The sequence below is a fragment of the Aotus nancymaae genome, unplaced genomic scaffold, assembly GCF_030222135.1.
Source record: "Aotus nancymaae isolate 86718 unplaced genomic scaffold, 86718_ANA_hifiasm-v0.15.2.pri h1tg000058l, whole genome shotgun sequence".
Lineage (NCBI taxonomy): Eukaryota > Metazoa > Chordata > Mammalia > Primates > Aotidae > Aotus > Aotus nancymaae.
The window spans coordinates 21,936,084-21,955,321 of NW_026988472.1; the positions used below are offsets into that span (position 1 = coordinate 21,936,084).

The 19,238-nt window shown below is 39.1% G+C and overlaps 1 protein-coding gene across 6 annotated transcripts in view; it reads left to right on the forward strand.

The window, feature by feature from the left end:
* The first annotated feature begins 421 nt into the window (after window positions 1-421).
* Window positions 422-19,238, forward strand: part of PRRG1 (proline rich and Gla domain 1) — a 95,868-nt gene continuing 77,051 nt past the window's right edge. For 2 of the 6 annotated variants that reach the window (XM_012445334.3, XM_012445335.3), the window contains exons 1-2: window positions 4,868-4,963; window positions 9,581-9,803. The gene's annotated coding sequence lies outside the window, so the exon portion shown is untranslated. Of the gene's footprint in view, window positions 435-3,881; window positions 3,949-4,651; window positions 4,699-4,864; window positions 4,964-9,580; window positions 9,804-19,238 lie in introns of those variants that run through there. The other 4 variants (XM_064364421.1, XM_012445333.2, XM_064364422.1 and 1 more) reach the window with 4 other exon arrangements.

Here is a 19,238-nt window from a genome sequence, read left to right on the forward strand (position 1 = left end):
TAAGCTCTCATCCTATACTAATTAGAATATTTTAGGGTTTATGCAACAGAAAGTAACTTGAGCTAGCTTCAGCAAAATAAGATATCTTCTTTTTTTTTTTTTTTTAGACGGAGTTTCGCTTTTGTTACCCAGGCTGGAGTGCAATGGCGCAATCTTGGCTCACCGCAACCTCCACCTCCTGGATTCAAGCAATTCTCCTGCCTCAGCCTACTGAGTAACTGGGACTACAGGCACACGCCACCATGCCCAGCTGATTTTTTTGTATTTTTAGTAGAGATGGGGTTTCACCCTGTTGACCAGGATGGTCTCGATCTCTTGACCTCGTGATCCACCCGCCTCGGCCTCCCAAAGTGCTGGGATTACAGGCATGAGCCACCATGCCCAGCCAAGATATCTTCTTATGAGGATTCAGTGGTTCCCCATAAAAGCCAATGGTAAGAATGCCGTTGTAACTATGAGGCAGACAACTATTGAGGATCCAGGCTCAGCTCCACTGTGTCTACCTCTTTCTTTCTGTCTCTCTCCTCTCTTCCATCCACTCCAGATTTGTTTTTCTGAGGTTCTCTTGATGTTATAGTCCCTAAATTGATATATTATAGCTTCAGACACCAAGTATTACCAGTTCCCTGCCACTATTCTAAATATCCAGGGAAGTTCTCTGGCCCAGAATGGGTGAGATGCTCCATCCTGATCCAATTAATCCTATGTGTGTTTAGAGGGACCAAGGGACTCCAGGCCAATTAATAATATCTGGGGGTGGAATCCAGATATCAGTATTTTTTTTTTTTACAAGTGTTTCAGTTTGAAAACCAGTGGCTTAGGCTTTGTTACTTTTATGAAAAGTAAGACTGTAATAGGGATATTAATGCCTCCCAATTATATCCACGTGCCAATACCCAAAATCTGTGAAAATATGTTACATGGCAAAAGGGAATTAAAGTTACAGATATAATTAAAGTTGCTAATCATTTGACCTTCAGATAGGGACACTATTTCAGATTATCTTAATGTGCCCAATATAATCAGAAAGGTCCTTACATGTGGAAGAGGTAGGCAGAAGTGTCAGTGTGTCAGAGTAATATTGTTGGCTTTGAAAATGGAATAGGGCCATAAATGAAGGAATGTGGGAAGTCTCTAGAATGTGGAAAAGACAAGAAAAAAGATTCTCCTAAAAAGGTTCCATAAAGGAACTCGACTCTGCTGACACTGTAATTTTAGTGCAGTGTGACTCTTGTCAGACTTACTCCAGGATCATAAGATAAATTCGTGTTGTTTTAAGCCATGAAGTTGGTAGTAATTTTTGTACAGCAGCCACAGAAAACTAATACATAGACACTGTTAACCAGCTTTGTTAATACTTGAATATTTGGGAAGTCAGGGAGAAGGAGAGAACGAGAGGTCAAAGATAATTTCAAGGCTGTATTCCTTAAATACAGCTGTTCTATGGTGGACATCTTTTTTTTTTTTTTTGTCTGTCCAATGCCTGTCTCTTCTGAAAATGGCGTCTCTCCCTTACTGTTTGTTTTCATTTAGAAATTTTTCTCTTTATTTTTTTTCTTTAACCATGTGGTTCTACTGCGGTCCCATTCCTGTGTCACATATGCATTTTCTCTTCAGGTGTGGTTATGATACTTAATCCTACCCAATTAGATGCTTTATCTGTTGCTTTAAAAACTGGAAGTGAGAGAAGAGATACTTCTTGTCTGGTAGCAACTTGGTAGGTGTGAGCAACTTGTAAGAGGCTATGGTTCCAAACCAACAGAACATGACTTTGAGATGTTCTGTTAGAATGACCCTGTCTGGATTGAAAGCCTGAGCTGGAATTCGAAGCATTCCTGTTGCTGGTTCCATTTAATCCTATGGCCAATCATAGACCTACCCTTTCACAACTTGGGTTACACAATAACTTTCTCTTTTTGCCTAAGCTGCTTTAATCTAGTTTTTGTCATTTCAACCAAAATGTCCTGAAAAATTTAGACAAAAAAGAAAAAAATAATCAAGTGAAAAGTTAAAAAAAATCAACATATGCACATCTATTAAAGATGCAAATCTTACTTTTATTAACCCAATAAATTTTTTAAGAACCTGAATGTGAAATATATTAATAGTGAAATGAATAGGACAAAGTTCTGCTTCCAAGCACTTACAGATTTATTCATCCTACAAAATTTGTGTCTACATTACTAATGTATCTCTCTACATCCTCCCTAGGCTTATTTGACAATGCAAGACAGAAATGAGTTCTAGAAAATCTGATTTGTAAAATATATGAATGAAAAACAAGAATAGTTAAGTGGAAGAATTTCAGGATGTTCAGATTTTTAAGGGCAATTACAAACTCTCCTGTAAAATGCTCCCACCACAGTTAAAATATTTGCTGTGAAAGACTATTGGTGTTGTCCTGTGGCAATTCTTTTATTCTTAATAAGCCAAATATTTCTTAATTCCACCATAATTAAAGTAAAAAGAAGGGGAAGTTAGTTTGGAATAAATCACTTCAGGCCCACAGTGCAATTTGGATTCACTCAGGTGTGTGTTTATTTTAATAGCTGATCTGAAGGCATGTGAGATGCCACAGCTGACCAGACTGTAAACAGAAAAGCATACAACTTAAAACTAAGCACGCATGCAGCATGGAATAATAATCAAGCTAGGCTCCTTATGATGCAAAATGCCAGAAAACCTCCAAGCATTAGGTCAAAGTTTACACAACAGCACAAGCCTTTTATTCTGTTTCTTCTTTTGCTTTTTAAATATATATTTTATTACGTTTTAGGTTTTGGGGTACATGTGAAGAACATGCAAGATTGTTGCATAGGTGCACACATGGCAAGGTGGTTTGCTGCCTTCCTCACCATCACCTATATCTGGCATTTCTCCCCATGCTCTCTCTCCCCAACTCCCCACCACCTGCGGTCCCTCCCCTACAGACAGACCCCAGTGTGTGATACTCCCCTCCCTGTGTCCATGTGTTCTCGTTGTTCAACACCCACCTATGAGTGCGAACATGCGGTGTTTGATTTTCTGTTCTTGTGTCAGTTTGCTGAGAATGATGGTTTCCAGGTTCATCCATGTCCCTACAAAGGACACGAACTCATCGTTTTTGATGGTTGCACAGTGTAGAATTCTAAGGTTAAAATTCTAAGATAGCTTTACCTAAAAAGTGGGGTCAAAGATGGGTTTTCTTCTCAAGATATTTGGGTAAATTTTTACAAGACTTTTTTATTTTTTATTTTTAAGAAAAACAGATAGTTGTCACCAAGAGTTTTCCGGAAATAGTGGAAAGGGAAATTCCTCAAGGAAAGGGCAATTATCTGAGCTGTAAAAGTGGGCAATGGTCGAATAGTCAGCAACCACGATCTGGACTCACACATAGCAAAGAAGTATATTAACTAGGATGCCCTACACGGGCGGTCTGTGGATGAGAAGTCCTTTTGCCTCTCACTTCAGCAGGGCTGAGGAGTAAGCGAGGAGGAGAAACGACTAGGAAAAGAATAACGTGTGGTGAGATGCATATGCGAAAGAGAAAAAGGCTGGCGGGTACTCGTGATGGCTAGAAGGAGAGACGTGGCGGCCCGAGGGCTGACTAGCCCGCGCCGAGCCAGGTTTTCTCCACGGTGAGTGTGAGAGTGCACAGAGGGGCCTCGACGGCTTTTTTGTAGGTGTTATATAAATAAACCCCAAGAATGGAAAGCTCCAGCAGGATGCCCTGAGCGCTGGGTCTTTCCAACAGTAGTAGTGGAGGATCCGCCCCTGGTTTCCCACCCTCCGCCCACCGCCTGTTCCCGCCCCTTGTCTCCTAATCCCGCCCCAGCCCAGCTCCCGCCTCTTTCCACCTCCCTTCCCGTCCGCTCCCGGTTCCTGGCTCCTGCTAGGCTCGGCAGAAATAGGAGCGCGCAGGCGCGACGTGAGGCTCGCGGAGCGCCGAGTAGCGGAGCGGGACCCGCTGTGAGTGTGGCGGCCGTGCTGGTCTTCTATCTGGGGAACGTGACCCAGGGAAAGCGCCCCAGGAGGGATTGGGGTGTGTGTGTGTGACTTCGGTTCTGCGAAGAGAAACCCGTCAGACGTGCGGTAGCGTTGGTAGCGGCGCTGCCTGTGGGTGTCCTGCCAGGGCCGCGTGGGGAGCGGAGTGCGTGGTGGCGGGAGTGGGTGAGGGTGGGAATGACGAGAAAAAATTGAAGAAATGGGGTTCAGAAGCTGGAACTCCGCACAAGGGCTGGGCAGGACCGCGAGGCTTGCCAAGGTTGCTGGAGGCTGTCCCAGCTTCAAGTTCAGTCCCCTGCTTGGTGCCCCCGAGAGACGTCCCAGGCTCATCCCTTCCTCTAGCGCTGCTTTCTCTGGTGCAGAGTTGCTAGAAACATTCCCCTTTGGAGGGGAAAGGATTTGGAGGCGGTGGGCTGTCGGTCCGGACTAGTGCCAAGGAGGGCGTGGCGTTCGTGTGACTTTCCTTTACCCACCCTCGGGAATGTCTCTCTCTTCTGGTCCATTGTGCCAGTGGACATTTTAACAAAGGCTATGACTGTTTTGTAGGCAGTGGCGGGTGACAGTGGGAGGGGGTGCGTGCGAGGTCGTTCGCGGTGCGGCCCTGGGGGATGGGAGGTGGGGGAGGGGGAGGCGGCATGGGGGAAATGGAAGGAAGAAAACAATCTTCCTGCTTCAGCTTTTTCCTTCTTCCTGGTCCGCTGAATTTGATCACTGGTAGGAACAGCCCCTAGAGGGATGTGACTGGAAATTAATGTGTGCGCGTTTGGGCTCTGGCTGCAGACATTGGTTTTTGTGATTGTGCTGTGCATGCATTTTCTGTGAGTCCCTTTAGGAGAAAAGAGAAACTATTGGGATTTGAAGAAAATAATTGAATGAAAGGATGAAGAGGTGGAGTGACAAAACTTAGAGCTTATTTATTTGCCTGTTGATGGTCATATTATAAAGCTAGACTTTGAAGAATGCAAAGGTGTGCAAGTCGGTAAGTGAAAAGTTGGTTAGGCTACTGTTGATCGTTTCAATCAAGAGTGGATTATTGGGCATGTGTGTGGATGTGCTGTCAAGATTTTGGGCCGACTCACTTTAGAACCTTTGAAAATAATATTAAGGATACAAAACAGTAGGGCAAATATTGTAATATTGGGTAAAGCTCCATATGTTTTCATTTTCAAACTTAGGGACTTTTATGAAAGATAGTATATGTGTTCCCAAGCATAGATGTTGATATTTTTACTCATTTGTTTTAAGTTAATACAACACAATAAACTGAACTTCTTCCTCCTCCACCCCTTTTCCCTTGATTGTGAATCCTGTTTTATAAACATTTACTTTCTGATCTGAAGTATACTTCAAGACACAATTACCCCCTCAGCCCCGACCCCTGCACCAACCCTAGGCATGAGGTGAACAGGATTTCTTCTGGTTTTCTTATGGTATTCTTTCTTTTTCTATTTTCCCAAATTTGGGGCAGGTGAGGGGGCAGAGAGTATTAGGGATGCCTTTTCTCTTTTCTAGTGCCAGATGAACTCCTTTTCATCCTTCCAGACTTAGCCCTTAACTTCTTGAAAAATTTTGCTGTCTCCTTCAGAGTGAATTAATAGCACCTTTTTCTGTTAAATTGATATCACTTGCCTTATTTCTCCCAATAATCCACTCTTGATTGAAACAATCAACAGCTTAACCAACTTTTCACTTACCCTGACTTGCACACCTTCGCATCCCATTACTACTAGAACCTCAGTCTTCTGTTACCCTAGTACCTAGAGCTGCCTGGCATGTGGTAAGCACCTAATAAACTAACTTACAGATAGATATTAACAAATGCTGTTAGAAAGATAGTAATTTATATTGCATAAAGTTCATGGGATAATACAAGAAATTTGGAATGCTAAAATTGATATTTGAGCAGCATTATTTGTAATATGGATAAGCACTAAGTGTGGAAATATGTCCTCACATATTGGTCACAGTTCATCCTTCTAAAAAGAGGTGCAAAACTGCAGATGAAGGGAAAATAGGGGTCAGAAAAAGGTGAAGTTTTTAAAAAGGCCAATTTCTGATACTGAGACTAGTGAAATTAACTATTTGTGGAAAGACACAGATAGGTAGCTGCTGGAATTTAGGAAGTACTACAAATGAATCAAGTTGCCAGATGGTATTCTTTGAAGGGTGATATAACTAAAGAAAGCTGTAACCTAACCAGTTGTATTATATTCCTTTTAAACCTTAAAGTATTTTCAGCCTTTAGCTAACAGGTCTCTTCATGTTACAGTTCCCTAATAGGCTTGGTCTAACCATTTCTGCCAACCTGTCTTTGACATCTCTCTTAACTCCATCAGGATCACTGGCCTTCCAGTTACCTCTGGCTCCTAATAGGAATTATCTTCCCCCTGCTCCTCACCTCCAGCCTTCTTCTCCTGAATGGATTTACGTGTTTGAGAAAATACCATGAGCAAGTGATCACTTACTTTATAAAAGAATGGAATTGGTTCTTTAGTTTAAAAATAAGTCAGGATTGGCTACTTGCTTAGTCCAGCCTTTAGTGCCTGCAGAGCAGACAGAGAACTATGACCATTAGTAACCCTTATTTTTCTACCCTCACTTAATTTTTCCCTTATCCATCTAAATGTAAAAGCACTTTTTTTCCATTTCACTTTTTAAAATATCATTAATCATTGCTCCAAAAACAATTTAGTCCCTGTTTTTTTTTTTTTTTTGACTAAAACTCAAGACTCAGGGAGGAAGAGTAGCATCCATAAAACTTTTTTTTAAGTTCTATATCATCTGTGGACCTACTGACTGAAAAAATATTCCAAACCAACCATTGTAATTATACCTTCCTTCTTAAAACTTTCCTCACGTAGGCTTCCTTATTTCTGATTTTTCTCTAATTCTTTGACCAGTTAACCTCAGTGACGTCCACAGTCTTTTTAGGGTTCTGTCCAAAACTCTTTTTCTTACTATATGCACAAGAGTCAAGGGCATGGAAATTGGAGGAATCAAAAATTGGAGGCAAGACAAGAATTTAAACTTTTCTTTCTGAGCATTAGTTTCCTCATTTGTAAAAATGATAATTATACTACCTGATCATTAATATCAGGTAATCAGTGATGTGATGCATAATGACATTTTTGTCAATGATGGACAACATGCATTACAGTGGTCCCATAAGATTATAATGGAGCTGAAAATTTCCTATTGCCTGGTGACTTTGTAGCCTTTGTAATATCACAGTGCAATGAATTACAGTATATAACACTTGATAATGATACTAAATAACTATGCTAATGGCTTATTTACTATACTATACTTTTTATCATTATTTTAGAGTGTATTCCTTCTACTTATATATATTTTAAAGTTAACTGTAAAACAGCCTCAGGGAGGTCCTTCAGGAAGGCAAGAAGAAGGCATTATCATAGGAGATATCTCCACCCATGTTACTGCCCCCAAAAACCTTCCAGTGGAACAAGATGAGAAGGTGGAAGAGTGTTGTTGATGATCCTGACCCTGTGTAGGTCTAGGCTAATGTGTATGTTTGTGTCTTAGTTTTTAATAAAAATGTTAAAAGGTGAGAAAAATTAAATAGATAAATACTTATAGAAAAAGGATATAAAGAAAGAAAATGTTTTTGTACAACTATCCAGTGTATGTTTTAAGGTCAGTATTATTACAAAAGAGTCAAAAAGTTTAAAATATTAAAAAGTTTATGAAGTAAAAAAGTTACAGTAAGCTAAGGTTAATTTATTATTGAAGAATTATATTTTTTATACATTTGGTGTAGCCTAAGTGGATAATGTTTATAAAGAATACAGTAGTGTAAAGTGAATGTCCTATGCCTTCACATCCACTTACCACTCACTCAGTGACTTACCCAGAGCAGCTTGCAGTCCTGCAAGCTCTATTCATGGTAAGTGCCCTATACAGGTGTACCATTTTTTATCTTTTATACCTATTTTTACCGTACCTTTTCTGTGTTTAGATACACAAAAATCATTGTGTTACAATTGCCTATTCAGTATAGTAACATGCTGTACAGGATTGTAGCCTAGGAATAATAGGGTATACCATATTGCCTAGGTGTATAGTAAGCTATACCATCCAGGTACGTGTAATTACACTCTGTGATGTTGACACAATGATGAAATCGCCTAAAGAGGCATTTCTCAAACCATATCCCAGTCGTTAAGTGATGCATGAGTGTTAACGGCTTATCATAATGTCTAGCACTTAGTAATGCTCTAAAAATGTTAGCTGTTGTTATTTATGTCTGCTGTTTCTTGTGAACTCCTGTTATTTCAATAACAATTAACTTTAGAATGTGGATGTATTGATATTTCCCACCCTATTTGAGCTCCAGTTCTGTATTTGTAGATTACTCCCATGTATCTCCAACAGGTTGCTTAGCACAGTGGTTCTCAAACTTCAGTATGTACAGTAATCACAAAATGCACAGATTTCTGAACCCAATACCCAAAGTTTGTGATGCCTAGGAAACAGTCTAAGAATTTCCATTTCTAGTAGGTTCATAAATGATGGTGATTCTGCTGTCCCTGGGAAAACACTGAGTGGCGTTTATCTGTATGGCATTCAGACAAGTTGGTGTAGAGGAGACCAAAAGACCAAAAATTTATAAAAATTAAGAGTAGAAGGCCAGACGCGGTGGCTCACACCTGTAATCCCAGCACTTTGGGAGTCAGAGGTGGGTGGATCGCCTGAGGTCAGGAGTTCGAGACTAGCCTGATCAACATAGTGAAACTCCGTCTCTACTAAAAATACAAAAAATTAGTCGGCCGTGGTAGCAGGTGCCTGTAATCCCAGCTACTCAGGAGGCTGAGGCAGGAGAATCACTTGAACCTGGGAGGCGGAGGTTGCGATGAGCCGAGATTGTGCCATTGTACTCCAGCCTGGGCAATAAAAGCGAGACTCCATCTCCAAAAAGAAAAAAGAGTAGAGGGCACTGTGAGCTGGTAGTGCTTTTACACCTGGAGTTTAGAGTGTCCTCTAAAATGTGGAGAGGATAGGACTGACAGAAGATACTTGCATTTGATGACCACAAGGTTTTCTTTTGTTTTTGATGTGTTTCAGGTGCAGATTGTTGGTTTAATTATACTTCTCAGCTGGTATTACATTATCATTATTATGATGAGGAAAACATATCACAGGTATTTGAGGTAATTGATTTTTTTTTGAGACAGGGCCTTGCTCATGCCCAGACTGGAGTGTAGTGGTATAAACACGGCTTACTGCAGCCTCAACCTCCTGGGCTCAAGCAGTCCTCCCACCTCAGCTTCCCGAGTAGCTCGGTCCACAAGTGTGTGCCACTATACCCAGCTAATTTCTAAATTAAAAACTTTTTTTTGAGATGAGGTCTCACTATGTTGCCCAGGTTGGTTTCAAACTCCTGGGCTCATGTGATCCTCCCACCTCAGTCTCCCAAAGTGGTGAGATGACAGGCGTGAGCCACCATGCTCAGACATAGAGGTAATGATTCTTAATCTGGTGTGTGCATCAGACTGTCATAGGGAGCTGTTTCAAACAATACACTTAAGTTTAGTGCCCTTCCCCACAATATTGACTCATAAAATCTGGATTTCAGGGCATGGGATCGAGGCATGAAAAAATTCCCTGGTTAAGAGCCATTTCTTCAGCAATGGTGGGCAGAACATGGAAGCAGTGAAAAGAAGCTACTTTTGTTGGTAAATTGTTGGTGAAAGGAGAATAGAAGAAAAAAACGGGAGTTTGAAGATTTTTAGAGTTCAAGAAAATGGGAATATGTAGAGAGGTGAAAAGCCTGCTGGAGCCGAGTAGCAATTGAGCAGGTAATGTTAAAAAGATATAATTGATGGAATACAGTACTGGAGCAGGAGAGAATGGAATTAGTGGGTACCATAAAAAGAGAGGAGAAAAGAGTGAAAAAAGTAAAGGTGGAAATGGGAGAAGCTGAAACAACTCTTTTTAAGGGAAGTTTGTTTGCACACTACTGTTCTTAAGTAGAACTTAAGTAGTTTTGAACTCTTAAGTAGAGTGGATTTTTTCAAGTTTAATAATGCTAGCAAATAATAATTTTAGCTATGCCAGCTACCACTAATGGCTACAATTGTATTTTTCTTCAATTTATTTAGAATATTTTTTAAAATTAAGTCTAGACATGCTGTGTTGCAATGCTATTGCCCTAGTCCTTGCCATATGACTGTCGTATCATAAGTTTCATATAATTTTCATTCCGTTATTCAACAAATATTTGTATGACTGTCAATGTCCAGGCAGTCTTCTAAACACTGAGGATACAACGGTATATAAAAAAGTTGTATTTTATTAGAAATTTTTGCCTTTGAGGAGCTCGCATCTTATTTGAGGAAGGCAGATAATAAAGTAAATGAATAAAATTTAAGAAATATAAGATATATATATATAATTTTTATACATATACACATATATACATATATGTTAAGTGATATGGTGCCACATTCTTTGGAGAAATACAAAGAAGAGAAGGTGACTAGGGAAGGACCTATAGGTATTCATCTATAGGTGAACAGAGCATATTGGAGGGAGGTGATCAGGGAAGACTTCATTGTCAGCAAAGAATTGCAGGAGATCAGAAAACCATTTATTTGGAGGAAGAGTTTTCTAAGCACAGGGAAAAGCAATTGTAAAAGTCTTGAGGTGGGTTATTTCTGAGACCTTTTAGCTAAAAATAGCAAAACAGTTTTTGTGGCTGGAGTAGCCTGAATGAGAAGGAGTGAATAATAAAGCATAGAGTCAGACAAGCAAGAAGGAGTGTGGGAATGATGGGAAGATTGCAAGAAGAGAAAGTTTCCAAGTGGGAAGATTAAGAACTACATACTAGCCATGTTGAGTTTGAGATGATTCTTTGGTAATTCAAGTAGAATTCAGGGGATAGGTATGGGTAAACAGGAAACTCAAGGAATGGATCACATCATTATAAGGGAAGAGAAATGGTCATTCCTTTGCTTTTTACTTAAATTAAAAAACTTTAGTTTTTAGTGCGGTGTTAGGTTCATGGAAAAATTACAAGGAAAGTACAGAGAGTTCCCATATACCCCCTCCTCACATATACAACCACCTGCATTATCAGGACAGCCTGTACCACAGTGGTATGTTTGTTGCAGTTTATGAACCTCCATGACAGATCATTATCGCCTAAAGATAATTGTTTATATTAGGGCTCACTCTTGGTATTGTACATTTTATGGATTTGGATGAATATATAACAACATATCCACTATTGTAGTAATATTATGATATGATATATAGTTTCACTGCCCTAAAAATTCTTTGTGTTCTTCCTTTTCAGCTACCCTTCCTTCTAGCCCCTGGAAGCCACTGATCCTTCTACTATCTCCATAGTTTTTCCTTTTTCAAAGTGTTGTATAGTTGGAATTATAAAGTATGCAGCCTTTTCATATTGGTTTATTTCACCTAGTAATATTATTCCATGTTTTTTCATGGTTTAATAGCTTATTTATTTTTAGTGCTTAATAATACTCCATTGTCTGCATGTACCACAGTTTATTCATTCACCTACTAAAAAATATCTTAGTTGCTTCTAAATTTTAGTAATTATAAGTAAAACTATTATAAATATCTGTATGCAGTAATTTTATGCAGATATAGACTTTCAACTCATTTGAATATGAAGGAGTTCAATTGCTGGATCATATGGTAAGAGTATAGTAGTCCCCCTCCCCATCCATGGTTTCATTTTCTACATTTCCAGTTAACTAAGGTCAACTATGATCTGAAAATTTTCAGTGGAAAATTCCAGAAATAAATGTCTGTCTCACTCTGTCACCCAGGCTGGAGTGCAATGGCACAATCTTGGCTCACTGCAACCTCCACCTCCCGGGTTCAAGCCATTCTTCTGTCTCAGCCTCCTGAGTAGCTGGGATTACAGGAGCCCACCACTGCACCCGGCTAATTTTTGTATTTTTCATAGAGACGGGATTTTGCCATGTTGGCCAGGCTGGTTTCGAACTCCTGACCTCAGGTGATTCGCCTGCCTTGGCCTCCAAAAATGTTGGGATTACAAACGTGAGCCACCATGCTCGGCCAGCAGATTGTATCTTTCAAGGAATTGGTCCATTTCATCTAGCTTATCAAATTTGTGGGCATAAAATTGTTTATAATATTCCTTTATTATCCTTTTAATGTCCATGGAATCTATAGTGATTTCATTTCTTTCATTTGTGATAGTACTTTGTGTCTTCTCTCTTTTTTTCTTAATTACCCTGGCAAGAAGTTTATTGAATTCATTGGTCTTTTAAAAAGAAAAACAGCTTTTGTTTTCGTTTATTTTTCTAGTTTTCCCTATTGGTTTCCTGTTTTCAGTTTCACTGATTTATGTTTTAATTGTATTATTTCTTTTCTTCTACTTACTTTGGGTTTCATTTGCTTTTCTTTTTCTAATTTCCTAAGATGGAAACTTAGATTATTGATTTCAGATCTTTCTTTTTTTCTAATGTAGGCATTCAAGCTATACATTTCCCTCTAAGCACTACTTTTGCTTCATCCTACAAATTATGTGTGACAAGTTGTATTTTAATTTTCACTTAGTTGAAAATATGTTTTTAATTTCTCTTGGGACTTCTTCTCTAATAATCCATGTGTTATTTAGAGGTATGTAGTTTAATCTCTACATATATGGGGGAGAGTTCCAGCTAACCTTCTGTTATGGTTTTCTAGTTTAATTCCACTGTAGTCTGAGAGCTGACATTGTATGATTTCTATTCTTTTAAATTTGTTAAGATGTGTCTTATGTCCCAGAATGTGATCTGTTTTGGTGAATGTTCCATGTGAGCTAGAGAAAAATGTGTAATTTGCTGTTGTTGGATGAAGTAGTTTATATATGTCAGTAATATCCAGTTAATTGATGGTACCATCCAAGCTGTTGTGGGCATAATGAAATGAGAATCCAAGTGCCAGAGGGCTGGGGTAATCATAGCTCTTAAAAATGCTCAATAATTGCTTTGCTTTCTCCATTATTGTATAGTAATAATTGGTATAGGTATTTTCAACCTCATTCAAATACCGACGATGGATTTTTGATAGCACTTGTTATCTTCTTGAAAGGCTTGACAATTAAATGGGCTAGAATTCAAATAACAATTTGAACTTTTAGGCACATTTTTTCAGTGCCTCAGAATTTGGAACCTATAATTTCTTTAGGAGAACATGTTATATTTTAATCTTTGAATTGGAGTAAGTTGTCTATGGTCTGTTTCTTCCCTTCTTTCAAAATTGTGTCTGAGATGTGTGTTTTCTGGAGTCCTACTTAAGCAAACACCTCCTTTTTCGGTGACAGAGTCTTGTTATTGAAAGCACTTTATGTTCTGTGAATCTCTTCCAGTCTGTCTCCAGTGTGCTTGTTCTTTGTGGTTTGGTTTCTAATATTATGCATTCCAACTTTGTAAAAAAAAATCTATGTGAGTAACTTGCCACAGTAATCCTCTCTGACACGTTTGCTTCAGGGAAAAAGCAGGACAAGTCAGAAACATAAGCCTAGTTTTAAAATTTGCTGTCACTGCAAAAAAGTGAACAGAATATATTCCAAGTTTCTTTTTCTGTATTAGTATTACCTATGGGACCAGAATAATTATTTGGCAAGGATATATTTACTTTCCTATATAATGTTATCCTGCTTCATTATCTTAGTCATTTTTCCTTGGTTTTATCAAAAAAATTATAGAAGTAAAAAGAGGAAATTTATTTAGGTTTATAAACAGTCTAAAAATACAAATATTTTTGTTGCATTAAATATGAACTATAGTATAAAATAAATACATGTGTTCTTTGATTTTATTTATTTATTTTTTATTACATTTTAGGTTTTGGGGTACATGTGAAGAACATGCAAGATTGTTGCATAGGTACACACATGGCAGTGTGATTTGCTGCCTTCCTCCCCATCACCTATATCTGGCATTTCTCCCCATGCTATCTCTGCCCAACTCCCCACCCCCCACAGTCCCTCCCCTGTTTCCCCCTGACAGACCCCAGTGTGAGATGCTCCCCTCCCTGTGTCCATGTGTTCTCATTGTTCAACACCCGCCTATGAGTGAGAACATGTGGTGTTTGATTTTGTGTTCTTGTGTCAGTTTGCTGAGAATGATGGTTTCCAGATTCATCCATGTCCCTACAAAGGACACGAACTCATCGTTTTTGATGGCTGCATAATATTCCATGGTATATATGTGCCACATTTTCCCTGTCCAGTCTATCATCAATGGGCATTTGGGTTGGTTCCAGGTCTTTGCTATTGTAAACTGTGCCGCAATGAACATTCGTGTGCATGTGTCCTTATAGTAGAACGATTTATAATCCATTAGATATATACCCAGTAATGGGATTGCTATAACATAGTAGATGTTAATATTTACTTTTTAAATATTTTATTCTCTAAACTATGAATGTTAACAGTTTATAGACTTGACCTTTGGAAAATTTTGAATAGTCCACTCCTACTGCTGCTGTTGTAGCATTATTTCTTTCCTAATACAATAGTCATATATTTTTTTAACTTTTCTCCCTAGTCATTTCTTACCTGTCATTAACCCAAATCTGTCCATCTACAGATATTGAAAGCTTCCAACCTTCAGGAACCACACGTCACATTACTCCTAGAAAGCCCCATCTAACCCTACAGATTAAACTGGTCACTTTTTTCTTTTTTTCTTTTCTTTTGTTTTTTTTTTTGAGACAGAGTCTCACTCTGTGGTCCAGGCTGGAGTGCAGTGGCACCGTCTCGGCTCACCGCAACTTCCGCCTCCCGGGTTCAAGCGATTCTCCTGCCTCAGCCTGCCCAGTAGCTGGGACTACAGGCGCCTGCCACCACACCTGGCTAATTTTTGTATTTTTAGTAGAGACAGGTTTCACCATATTGGCCAGGCTGGTCTCAAACTCCTGACGTTGTGATCCATCTACCTCGGCCTCTCAAAGTGCTGGGATTACAGGTGTGAGCCACCGCCCCTGGCCAAACTGTTCACTTTCAAAGGTTGTTTATGCCTAACCTTTCTTCTTTTTTTTTTTTTCTTTTTGTGTTCCTCATTTGCATTTCAGTTCTTTACCTTCTAGCTGAGGCTAGTTCTCTGCCAGAATCTCAGCCCCATTAACCAGGGGCCAGAGTATCCATATTGTTTTTGTCTACTTGGTGTCTGGTTGGTTCGCATTACCAGGAATCAGGATGCTGAATATCCCTAGAATCCATGCCGCTGGAGTGGGTGGACCCTAGTCTACTTCAACTGGGCTGTCAAAAGGAAAAGGATGTTAGAATCCCGAGCAGACTAGGAGGGGGCCTGGAGCAAATCCTGTGTTAAAATGGGATTTTGTTTTTTTTCTGGAACCCAAACCCACTCTTGACAGTTCTGTTCTTCACATGAGAGTATAGTGATTGTTCATTATTCAGAAGATTGCTCAAATTATTTTTTCCTCTCATCTGTTGAGTAATTCCTGGCCATATGGATTATATTCCTTAGTAATATGAATGACAACAATAATAATAACCATTTTATGTTGCATCAGATATTTTATTTTTATTATTTTTATTACCCTGTTAGGTATATGGTATTTATCCCCACTATCTAATAAGTGCACTGCAGTTCAAAGAGTAAGTGCTCAAGCTCACTTTGGAGGTATATAATAGAACTGAAATATCAAATCAGGTTTCTCTGACATTAAAGCATGGAGCTTTTTTTTAGGAGACCCATTGCATGAAGCATAGTTTTAGGCTGTCTCTTCTCATTCTCAGTTTCACACAGTAAGACTTTGTGTTTACGAGATAAAATATATATTGAGCACTTACTATGCATGCATTTCATGCATCTAGCATTATGATCTAACATGGATTAGTGGTTAATGAACATTAACTAAAGGAATGAGAGGAGACTCTAAATTTGTTAGAAAGGGTACTCTGCCTGTGTTTAACACAGTGGCAGGCATATGATAGGTGCTAAAAAATGTTTGTTGAATTGATGAGATCACCTACTCAAATATTGTTGAATTAATATTATCCACTATACCTTTCTATTAAAAGAGATGGCAGTGAATTTAAGTAGTTGAGTCATTGATCCAGTTGTCTAGTAAAGGAAAAGATCAGTTTAAGTGGATGCTTTTTTTCTTTGGATGCCTGAAAGTGTACTTTATATCATATGATAAATTCTACTTCCAAAAGAAGGCTGTCACTTACCTGCTTCATCCTACTTGACCTCCGACTCATTCACCCCCAAAACTTCTTTCTTGACTTTTGCCCCTTCCCTGGATAATGCCATTAATTCCCACAACCTCAACCTCATTCTTCACACTGAAAATTCTCACATCTCTACCCTGTCAAAAATTTTCCCTGAAGATCCAGAGGCATATACATCATTGCCTATGTTAAACTAAACTGTCTAAAACAGAACTGCTCCCCCCTGCCTAACACCCCACCTATATGTCTGCTTTTTCTCCTTTTATTCTCATATTGTTAAATAGGAAGAAGGTTCTGTATTCAGGATAAAGACTTCTGGATCCCAGGTATAAACAGGAATGTGACCACATGGAGTTCCCTTTGCCACTCCTTTGGAGAAATCACAGTCCTGATGCTAGAGTTAAGGCCCCTATATTAAAGAGCTAATGGTAGTCTATATCACCCGCTCCGAAAAAGTTTCTGCTTTTTATTGCTTTTCTGTTAACCATCTACCCCTCCTTGCTGATACAAGCAGGGAAGGTAAGAAAGTGAGCCTTCTTTCTCATTACCTCCTTTTCTCGAGCATATGTGAGAGAATGCAATCTGATTATCATTTACAGGCTCACATCCCAAACTTATTTTAAATGCAAGTCTTGAGATTAAAACCATTTTGCCGTTTATCTAACATTGGATTGACTGCAATAATCATGTGATTAGTAGATTACTTTGAGAGTTTATACTGCACTGTAGGTTTAGCATATCCCAGTGTAGCCCATAATTGGTGAAGGCAATAATATTCTCTTGAATTTTTATTGTGATTTCATGTCCACAGAACTCTCTCAAGGTTTGTGTGGATTTTTTTCCCCATCCTCCATTTCTTTCTTAGCTGGATAATAGGCCATAAATTATTTTATGAATTCTTTTTCCTGTTTCTTCCCATCTTTACAGAGGACCTGCCCAGTGACACTGTAAACTCTCACCTCCCTCTCTGGGCGTATCCATGGTTTAATCCTTCTTGTGCTGTAGTTACTGGACTTAACTGGTGGTATTAATGTTTTTCCTGTTACATTGCTACAATGGCATGTGATTTTGCTTCTCTTTTTTTCCATCATCACACACTTGGCAGGACCAATTTGTCTGAAACAGTATATGAATTGTCTCCAAACAGTCTTAATTAAGTCAGATGTCTGTGTAAATTGTTGGCAAATAAATCTTCAGCATTCCCTTCCTACATATAGTCATATTAAATAGAACTTTATAAGAGGCATTGCATTCTTTTTATTCCAAAAATGTTTAATATAGCACTATATGTAGTATCAGCGGAAACTATGAATCGTATTAAGATGGCCAAAAGTTAATGAACTTCTAGCCTCCTTTTCAGTGTAGGTAAATCTTAGTTGCTATATAGTAGCCTATTATCTGTATGTCCACATCTGCATTTGAGGAAATGTGATTAAAACTCAATTTGTTGGAGGTTCTCCAGCCAGCCAGGGTTAAAGCAGAGTATCTCAGAGAGCTCTGACTTGATCTTATTTTTACAGCTTAGGTTCTAGCACTTTCTTGGGTAGATGTTTCTCATTGTAGTGCCCCTGTTTTAGAACCATTGCCTTTGATTTGACCAGAAGCAACAGCGTTATTTTCAGAGAGTATTACCAGACCTTAAGGGTATCCTTCTGTGGGACCAAGAGTGTGTGGTTAGGTAGTACAAGTGCTTCCTTCACTGTGCATAGCAATATTCTTCCACAAATAGGTCCCCTGCTTCAGGGGTCCCTGTATTTTGAGTGATTAATTGCATTAGTCTTTATGGTAGGTGACAGGATATTCTGTTAAAAACTTCATGCTTTCCCTACCCTACTACCACTTCCCTTTAACTAATTCAAGTCTCAGTGGGGACTTCAAAATTTTTGAAATTAAATGTTATTCTAGTACTTCTGGTCCACAGAAAATTAGGTAAGTTCAGCATATTACAGAACAGCCTTGCTGGGCGGCACTCTGGCAACTTTGCACAACTTAACATAGGATATGGGGGCAATGCTTGACTAGTCTGACCCAAGTCTTAGTGAAATGCCCTGCAATTCCGGCTAGAGCAAGGAAGATAAGAAGCCTGGTGAGGCGCTGCCATGAGAGAGTTTCTCATCCCTATCATGTAGGAAACTGTCATAACACCATTTCTCACCCATTTTCTAGTTTCAGTTGAATACAGAACTTTCCATCTTATACCCTGTGTGGGATACAACTGCAGGGTTCTATATAAGCCTGTGAATTATTTTGGATTTAGTTTAGAGATGGCTCTTCAGCAGCAGCATGATCCATTGCTTGGCCCATCTGTCATGTGTATCTTCTAGTTTGTTGTCATGATGTGAGACTGGGGACTTGGGGAACTGATACCATGCTGATTTAGCTTTTGATGTCTATGTAAATAATCAGTTGTCTGAATTCATCTGGGCCCAATTTCCTTTACCAGCCAAATCAATGAAAGTATGGCAAGCCAACCTAACAGCTGTATTAGTAATACTTGTGGCCCTGTTAGCCAACCACTTTGCTGCTTTGGGAATGTTTGACTGTGTAACACAGTGGGACTCTTATTTACCAAACACCCAGCTAGTATATGTATTATAGGATATTCCTTGAGCCTTGTACTTGTCTCTGGGCGGAATGGAGCCCCCAGTTCGGCAGGTGGACAGAGGCCAGGGCTATATATCACAATTACTCTGCTTTTCTCTCATTGTCAGTCCAAGAAAGATAGCAAGACCCACTCATTGGAAAGTCTTATTTATACAACTAGAAGGGCCATACCAATTCTGAAGCTTCCCTCATACACACAACTACCTGAGTGTGGTAAGAAAGGAAGCATAATGATATTGTTTGGGCCTACTCAGAGTGGTGCACTTTGAATATGTGGTTGCCTCCTGCTCATCAATCCTGTGGTCTCTTTAGTCTATGGTGTTTTGTATTTCAAAGAAACCAAATGTTTCGCTATATAAGCATCTGTAAAACATTTATATTTTGGCATAATAAGTGGAAAAAATAGAAGGCAACATGGAGAGTAATCTCTAAATTATACATTTTT